Raw genomic sequence first — 9515 nt, forward strand, 5'->3', positions numbered from 1 at the left:
ACCAAGGTATCAAGTCATAAAAATCTGTATTACAAATCAATCACATTAGCGTTAGAAACGCTTGGCACACATGTCTGAACTTATGCAAGGTTCACCTTTGAAGGAAGGAACAGTCTATATGGGCACTTGGTGCCCTCATTTAGTTTGTAGTACAGTATGTACCTACACACTCACCCTGGACTTAATCGTCCCAATTAAGACCACTGTTCCTCGCAGAGTTAAACAGTAGGGTTAACTACACGACCCACTGCTACCACAGATCTCTTAAGTTCCTCTACTTGCTTCGCATAGTGGCGAAAGAACACCCTGGAAGACTTCCAGCCCGTGTATGAACGGAGATGTTCAAAATCCATACAATTAAAGAAATTTAGGGATGAGGCAACTTTCCTCGGATCGTGACCTGCGGGTGTACTGTCAGGATCCGCTCTGCGAATAAAATATGTCATTTTCGCTCTGAGTTGATTCAGAGATAAATTTGAGCCTGATGTTTCTCCCCTGAATAGTTGACTACCCTTGAAGTCTGAAGTTCTACGAAGATAGACCTTTAGGCATTCTACTGGACATAGAGATGCATCTTCTTTCAGAGGACAGATTCTCCAGGGACCCCACCTGTTGGTGGGTAACTCATTCTTGGCGAGAAACGTAGGATCCGGAAACAGGTTCAGCTCCCCCCCATCCAGGAACTGAACACGACCTGCCTCTCTCGAGAGGGCTACGATCTCACTAACCCTGGCCCCGGACGCGAGTGCAAATAGGAAAATAACTTTTTGCGTCAAATCCTTTAACGCACATTCTTCATTGCTCAACAAGGAGGCGAAATGAAGAACTTTGTCTAAAGACCATGAGATGGGCTTTGGAGGTGCTGAAGGTCTGAGCCTAGCGCAGGCTTTCGGAACTTTATTAAAGATCTCGTTACCTAGGTCGATCTGGAAGGCAAATAAAATGGGTCTCATCAAAGCCGATTTACACACTGAAATCGTGTTAGCTGCCAATCCTTGGCCATGGAGATGGATGAAGAAAGATAAGCAGAAATCTGTTGAGATCTCCTGCGGATTCTTTGCCTTTACAAAGGCCATCCATTTTCTCCAAGATGACTCATATTGCCTTCTAGTCGATTTGCACTTGTATTCCTCTAGGAAGTCTATGCTGGCTTTCGAAATCCCGAAGCGCTTTCTCACCGCTAGGGCGAGAAAATCATGAGCTGCAGGGTCTGGGTTTTCTGTAATGAAGCGCAGACAGTCGACTTCTGGACTCGCTGGGTCAGAACTGGATGTGGTAGCGGCACGAACTTCATCTGTAGTTCCAACGCCAAGGGGAACCACATGCTGTTCGCCCACTTGTGGGCCACTATTGCCGCTACCCCCTTGAAGGATCTCAGTTTGTTGAGGACCCTCAACAGAAGGTTGTGAGGAGGGAACAGATAAATCCTGGACCATCTGTTCCAGTCGAGGGACATTGCGTCCACTGCTTCCGCTAAGGGGTCCTCGTACGGGGACACGTACAGGGGCAACTTCTTGTTGTCTTTCGTCGCAAAGAGGTCTATTTGCAGTTCTGGGACTTGATTCAGAATGAAGGAAAATGATCCTGCGTCTAAGGACCATTCCGACTCTATCGGTGTGAACCTGGATAGAGCGTCCGCTGTCACATTGCGGACTCCTTGAAGGTGAACTGCCGACAGGTACCACTTCTTCTTTTCCGCCAATCGGAAAATGGCTAACATCACTTGGTTGAGAGGTGGTGACCTCGACCCTTGTCGATTCAAGCATCTCACAACCACCTCGCTGTCTGTCACCAATCTTATGTGGATCGAGTGACGCGGGGAGACTTTCTTTAAGGTAAGGAGCACTGCCATAGCTTCTAGAAAGTTTATATGAAAGGTCCTGAATAGCTTGGACCAAGTCCCCTGGACTTTTTTCCGATGAGAGTGACCTCCCCATCCCTCCTTTGAGGCGTCTGAGTGAATCGTCAACGACGGGGGAGGTGGCTGAAGAAGAACAGACTTCTTTAGATGTCTGGCTTGGGACCAAGGTCTGAGAAGAGTACGTAGCCGAGGCGGCACTGGTCTTCTCAGGTCTCTTCGCGCGTTTGATGCATACCTTCTCCAAACTCCGGTTGCATCCTTTAGCTGTGCTCTTAGCACTGGGTCTGTCACTGAAGCAAACTGGAGAGAGCCTAGTACCCTCTCCTGTTCGCGTCTTGATATCCTTTCGGAATCTAGAAGTCTCTTGACAGAGCCCGCTATCTCCTTCCTTTTCTTCATTGGGATGGAGAAACTGTGTGACAAAAGGTCCCAGTGGATTCCCAGCCACTGGAACTTTTGGGATGGAGAAAGTCGAGACTTTTTCTTGTTGATCTTGAAGCCTAGGTACTCTAGGAACTGGATCACCTGACTGGAAGCTTGCAAGCATTCGGTCTCGGATGCTGCCCACACCAGCCAGTCGTCCAGGTAGGCTACTACCTGAATTCCCTTTAGGCGTAATTGTTTGAGAGCTGCGCTCGCAAGCTTCGTGAAAATCCTTGGGGCTATGTTTAGCCCGAATGGCATGGCTCTGAAGGCGTACAGTTTTCGTTGTAGCCTGAACCCTAGGTAGGGGGAGAGTCGACGGCTGATTGGAATGTGCCAATAGGCGTCTGACAAGTCTATAGAGACTGAGTATGCCCTCTTGGGCAGTAAGGTCCTTATGTGTTGCAGTGTTAGCATCTTGAATTTGCAATTCACTATGAACTTGTTGAGTGGTGACAAGTCCAGAATGACTCTGAGCTTTTCCGAGTCTTTCTTGGGAACACAAAACAGCCTCCCTTGGAATTTGATGGACTTCACCTTTCGGATCACATTTTTCTCCAACAGTTCTTGAACGTACTCCTCCAAAATGGGGGTGGAGTGTTGGAAAAACCGAAGGCATGGGGGTGGAGTGCTGTACCAGCTCCAACCCAGTCCATTCTTGAGTAGGCTTTGGGCCCAGGGATCGAAGGTCCAGCGATCCCAAAATTTCATCAGTCTCCCTCCTACCGGTATCATTTCACTTGGACTGCCGTCCTGAGGTCTTGCCTCCCTGACCACGACCACCTCTGAATCCCCTTCCCCTTGAGGGGCGCCTAGACGAGCCTCTGGCTGCTCCTCTAGGTTTTGCACGAAAGGAAGAAGACTGTCCTTCGAACGTTGGGGCGAATGTGGTTGACTGACCTGGTACCGCCTGGGGTACCCACTGAAAGGCAGTCGGGGTTTGTGCCACCATCTGGGGCACTGGAGGCAAAGGCAATTGCAGTTTCTGTTGCTGTCTATAAGGCTTGGCTGGCCGAGATGGTAGCCTAGTCTTCATATTCTTCCTCTTTGGTTGAGGACCCTCATCCGGGGAAGATTTTCTTTTGATAGCCAGACCCCACTTCTGGAGAAGATTTCTATTCTCCACGGCGGCCTTATCAACAACCTCTTTGACCACATCGGTAGGGAAAAGGTCTTTTCCCCAAATGTTGGAGGAGATTAACTTCCTTGGCTCGTGTCTCACCGAAGCCCCGGTGAACACGAACTCCCTGCAAGCTCTCCTTGCCTTGACGAAGTTATAAAGGTCCTTCGTCACTGTGGCTAAGTGAGACTTAGCCACTACCATGAACATTTCATGGACCTTGGGGTCACTTGCCATCGTCTCGAGAGTAGTCTGATGAGACATTGAGGCAGCCAGTCTTTCTTTTGTCTAGAACTCTCTTCGTAAAAGAGATTCGGACAGCTTGGGGAGGTCCTCGCCGAATTGCCGTCCGGCAATATCAGCCTCCAACTTTCCCACTGAGAATGTTAGATGGACATCCTTCCAGTCTTTGTGGTCCATAGGTAGAGCCAGCGACAAGGGTTTACATTCCTCCAGGGAGGGGCAAGGCTTGCCGGCCTCGACTGCCTTTAGGACAGCCGCAAACCCTTTCTGTAAAAAGGGGAAGGCTCTATCAGGAGAGGACACAAACGAAGGGAGCTTCTTGCTCAATGCAGCTACCTTCGAATTCGAGAAGCCCCTCTCTTTCATCGAGGATGAAAGTAGGGCTTGAGCCTTAGCGTGGTCCATAACAATGACCTCCTTCGGCTCTGTCTCCTCCCTTGAAGCTGGTTCTTTTCTCAGCCGGACATAGCAGTCCGGATATGATGCCTTGCTGGGCCAGAATTCTACCTCCTCTAGGGGAACTGAACCCAGCTTATCCGAAATGACGATCTTTCCAGTCGTCATCGGCATGTGCTCAGCATACCTCCATGGGTTAGCATCTGAGCATATGGGAAGGTCTTTCACATTGAGCCTTTTCCGGGGCCCATGTGATTCTGCCAGGGACTGCATACGCAGTTCCATTGCAGCCGCCTTCTCCTGATTCTCCTTCTGCATTTGTTGGATCATTCCAACAATCGAAGAGAGGGCCTGTCCCAGTTCTACTGGGAGGCCAGCCGATGTTGAGGGGATAGGCTCCGGCATCTGAACCGGAGTAGCCGACACCTCGTCGACCTCATCCTTTACGACATCCGGGGTTTGAACTTGATCCTGACTTTCTGCCAGGAGGTCTTCTTCCAAACGATCGTCCAGGTCAGACATCCTGTCACACAACTGGATGTCTTGCATCGCATCTGCGACTTCCTCGTCCACCTGGACTTGATCTTGAAGGATCTCCTCTTGAGGCTGGGGAATCACTGCCTCAGCTGATGCCTGGGGAAAAAGATACGCCCTCATCTTCTCACTTGGAAGATAAGGGCCAGAAGTGTTCTTCTTGAAGCCCCTTACCCAAGTACGAAGCTTTTCCCTAGCTATATCCCTTGATTCCGCCGTTCTAGGGGAATCAAAAGCCTCAGTAATCAGGTTAGTGCATACAGTACATACCTGAGGGTCCCAATACTGGAGATCATCCTTGGAGACAGCGCATGCTGCGTGTCTCCTACAACACTCATGTCCGCAGAGGTTCTTGCTACGGACATTGCAGAAAACATTTCCGCACTTCGGAGGGTCCTCCTGTAAAGAGAAGAAATTTCCATGAGTATCAAGTGAACTATGTATCACTGGATATGCATAGTATAGCATAACAATTCATAAATGAAAGACACACACTTGTGTTTCCCTCACAACCCATTGTTGCAGCCTTCCGGATAATAAAATCAAAAATGGTTTATCTCTACTAGAGTAACCAATGCAAGGTTTCCAGAGGAAACAGGTGGAGCTCACACCTAGGCAATGATTTTAAAATCCTGGATAATAGACGGGGAAGAACTCTGCTTCCTGTCTGAGGGCAACAGCAAAGGGCTGTGTAAGAAAACACAATAGTGTTAGAAGATACAGTGCTGTACCTAAACTTTTACTATAGTTTTCTTCTTACTGTATATGCTATACAGAAGAATACTAGTACAGTATAGGAGGATGTGTGCCGGCCTGCCTTTGCCGGCCGGCACACACCACAATTAGCTTTAAAGTATACTACTTAACAGCTATAGGGCGGCAGCCCTCTGGTTCAAATGCCTGTGCCGGCGGCAGCAGCTGCCGGCCAGCAACAGCCAGTGTTGGCCGGCAATGATTGCCGGCCAGCAACTACACAAGGTAGTACCCAGCTGCCGGCCACACTCTTGGTGACCGGCAGACAAGGACTGACATAAGCCGGCCGGCAAAGGTACAAGACCGATGCCAGCCGGCAGCAAAAGAACCAGAAGACTACCTCATAGGCCGGCTGCCGGGACAGGTACAGCACTAGAATAAAATAGAATGGATGCCGGGATAAGAGTGTACACAACCCCCCCAGCCCGGCAACCGAAAGAGTGCATATAAGGAAGGGGAGAAACTTAATTCAGGCTTCCTTGACCAATGCCGTCCGGCTCTGCCGGCAGGCATGGATGAGGGACCAAGAGAGGTCCGGGCAGCACTCGAAAACATAAGACCCTTGCCGTCCAGCGTCTCTGCCGGCCGGCAATGGGCTTAGTCAATCCAAATCCCAACCTATACTAGGTCCAGAAGTAGAATGACATATGGTACAGTAATACCCCTGCCGGCCAGCTCTGCCGGCCGGCAAGGTACAGTACAGTAATGGCTAGGCCATTACGGAGATAGAGGGGGAAGGGACAAGAGGGTCCTGCCAACCTTGCTTTAGTGACAGATCACCCGCAGCCAAGAACTCTGTCTTAGCCTAAGGGAGATCTAAGGGAAAGGGCCAGCGCAGTAGTATAATACCTGCCAGCTTCCAGAGCACCAAAGCAAGGAAGGCGTTGCAACTCCCAAGGGAAGATTTATCCTCCCCGAGAACAGCAACAGGACTTAGTCTGGTCGATCACACAAGAAGGAATCATAACTACAGAAACCTTCGACAGTGACCTAAGGGAGCTCAGCTCCCTTTGTAAGTGTTAGGTCAGCGAGGGAGACTCTGCCCCAAGCCAAACAACACGGACTCAGACTAAAAACTCTGTTGTTCTGACCCTCTTTGAACCAGACTCTGCTGGAACAGGAAGGTACAGTAACACCCTAGTATAGTTTTATCGAAAATAAATTCGGAAAAAACCACTTAGGGATAAGCCCAAGGCTTAAACAGAGGGAAAGGGATTGCATACTTTCTCCGAAGAAAAGAAAGCAACCGGGGAGTATGATTAAGTATACTAAGGCTCCATAAGCAATTAGCCTAGGCACCAAGAGAATCGATTACCTAATTCACCGAAACTCTCACGTATACAATCTTGGAAATATTCCACACAGTCTAACATGTATAAAATATAGCCTAAAGCTTCAATAAAATTTTAATTACATTCGGAAAAACCATAATCATGCATTAAGTACTAGGACCAAACGACTAGGCTACATGGCCTAGCGTAGGCCAGAATGGCGAATACTTCGCCAAATAATACTAAGCACGAAAGGAAATCCTATGTAAAGCTAAATAGCTAAATTTTATTAAGCAAAACAACCAGGAATGTCACTCTGACTAACTAATTTATACCTAGCGAGTGACAGTGTCCAGGACACCTCTGGTAGGCTACGGCTCTTGTATCAAAGATTAATCCTATTAATCACTCAAAATTTTACCAAGAGCCTACATTTATACATAACAGACACTATACTCAACTTATTCGAGGTCAACGAAGACGAAGAAGCCATGAAAAGCTGAATAAATCCAAGATTTGCGAGAAAAACAGGAAAAAACACCGAGTTGTTAAGCTACGCAAAAAGGAATACAGATGGCGCCAGGATTGGCGCCAGGCACGCATACGAATCGGGGGATAGGGAAGCCTTGGGAGCGGCTCCCCTTTTTCTTTCCCGAATTCGTATCTCGTCAATCTCCCTCCTACGAGACGAATCTCTATTCAGGTCGTAGATTGCCATGTGACGTGTCTAGAATACGTCCTCTGATATGTCGCGATATCCCTTTCACGAGGGATACTCGCTCCAGGAGTTAGAATTCTGGTACCTTAAGGTAAATTCTCTGGGAATATCGCCGTAGTTGTAATATACCCTAGGAAGCTACCCTATAGGAACTTCCATCAGGACGACATGGCTTGAGCCCAAAAATATATATATATATATATATATATAGGCTATATACTGTAAAAGGGATGTAAAAATCTACTATTACTGCCTTCTCCAGAAAATAGGTTCAAATGAAAGGGGAGAATATAAAATTCAAGCTTCCATCCAGCTACAGTACTGTCACCGGCAAGGATCTGTCTAAACCTTGCCGGCCGGCACCGCTGGCCAGTACTGCCGGCCGGCAGTATCAGTACAGTCGGCGTGCTGCCGGTTGAGCAGGCACCATTCTGTGCTGGCCTAGTAGGCCGCACCCCGGCAGTAGCCATTGCTGCTAGCAGTTCAAGAAAGAACTGAAGAACCTTTGCAAACAGAAGGGACTTCCCACTTACAGCCAACATGGCCAGCAGCTGCCGGCCGGCAGCTGCCCTGGTTGACTGCCAGCAGTCACCATGACTGCCGGCCGGCAGCAGCCATGACTGCCGGCCGGCAGTAGTCTTTACTGCCGGCCGTCAACTAAAATGGCCGGCCGTCAACTAAAATGGCCGGCAGCTCACAGCTGTCATTACTGCCTGCCGACAGATGTCAAGACTGCCGGCCAGCACCTATCAACTGTAAGAGGGGGAGTCTGGTCGATCCCGGCAACCCACCGGCAACAGTAAGGTTGCCGGGATTGCCAACATAAAGGGAAAAAAGGGAAGGGAAAAGAGGGTCCTGTGAAAGGTATAGCAGGAGCCGGCCTTAGCCTGTCCTGCCCCACCTAACAATTCCGTTCCTGTATTAGAACTATCTCAGGCGGCTAAAGAATTCTATTCCTTAGCATAGGGATAGATTAATACAAATAAGAGGTTGGTAGCACCCTCGCCACCACCTCTAAAGGAAAGGAAACGGGTTTGCAGTGCCAGTGTCCCCTAAGCATAAGAAGAATTCTATTCCTCAGCCTAGGGTCCACTAACACAGGACTAGTCTGCTAGGTCACAGGAAGAAGGGTCATATTGTACAGACCCTTCAGGATTGGCCTAGGGAGGTCTAGCCTCCTATGTCGGCAGCCTAACGTAGCAAAAGAATTCTATTCATCTTGCCAGGTAGCTACCGACCACAGACTAAATACTCTGAGATTCTGGCCAAAACCCCAAAAACCTGCTTCTGCGGTTACAGAAAGAAAGTCATGCCTGAATTAAAAATTCGAGGCCGACCCGCTAAGGTTGTAGCCTGAGGCTACACTCAGACGGAAGAGGGATTACCCGTAAACTCTCTTTTTGAGAGGGGTAAAGTTCACCCAATTAAAAGGTTAGGAACCTAGGCGAGACGAGATCTCGTTTACCTCACACACCGAGAGACTAACTATACGATCGACATGGAAAGGAAAAATATGCAGATGTAAATATCTTTACAAGAAAATATTGTCTAAATAGCTAACATAATGAAATAATTAATTAATGATATATGAAGCTATTTAAAAACCGGGAAGTCGTTCTGCTAACTAAATAACATGCCCAACGAAAGACAGCGCTCATAGCGCCTCCGATACAGGCTAGCTCTAAACATAAAAAATTACTCAAATTTCACTATGAAAAAGGAGCTAAAAAACTATTCATTGTGAAGACCCAATACTCAATTATCCGAAGGCGAAAGAAGTTGGAGAATGCATAATAAATCTTTGAAAATCGATCGAAAAATTAGATCAACAGGGAACACCACTGAGCGAAATCGCTAAAAAATTAGGAAAGTCCGCCATCCTGGGAATGGCGCTGGGGTGGTGGTCAATAGTAGTACGGGAACGGGGGTAGCCTTGTTACGGCCCCCTTCTATTCTTTTGCCACGTTCCCCTCGAAGCATTAACGCTATTTGGGGTAGAGACTGCTATGTGACGTGTCAAGAATGCGTCCTCTGATATTATGCGATATCCTTGAGAAAATTTTAAGGATATTCGCTCCAGGAGTTAAAATTCTGGAACCTGAAGGTTAATGATCTGGGAATATCACTGTAGTATATAATATATCCTTTTGAAGCTACCTTAGGAACTTCCATCAGGACGACATGGCTTGAGCCCAA

The sequence above is a fragment of the Palaemon carinicauda genome, chromosome 4 (genome assembly GCF_036898095.1).
Source record: "Palaemon carinicauda isolate YSFRI2023 chromosome 4, ASM3689809v2, whole genome shotgun sequence".
NCBI lineage: Eukaryota > Metazoa > Arthropoda > Malacostraca > Decapoda > Palaemonidae > Palaemon > Palaemon carinicauda.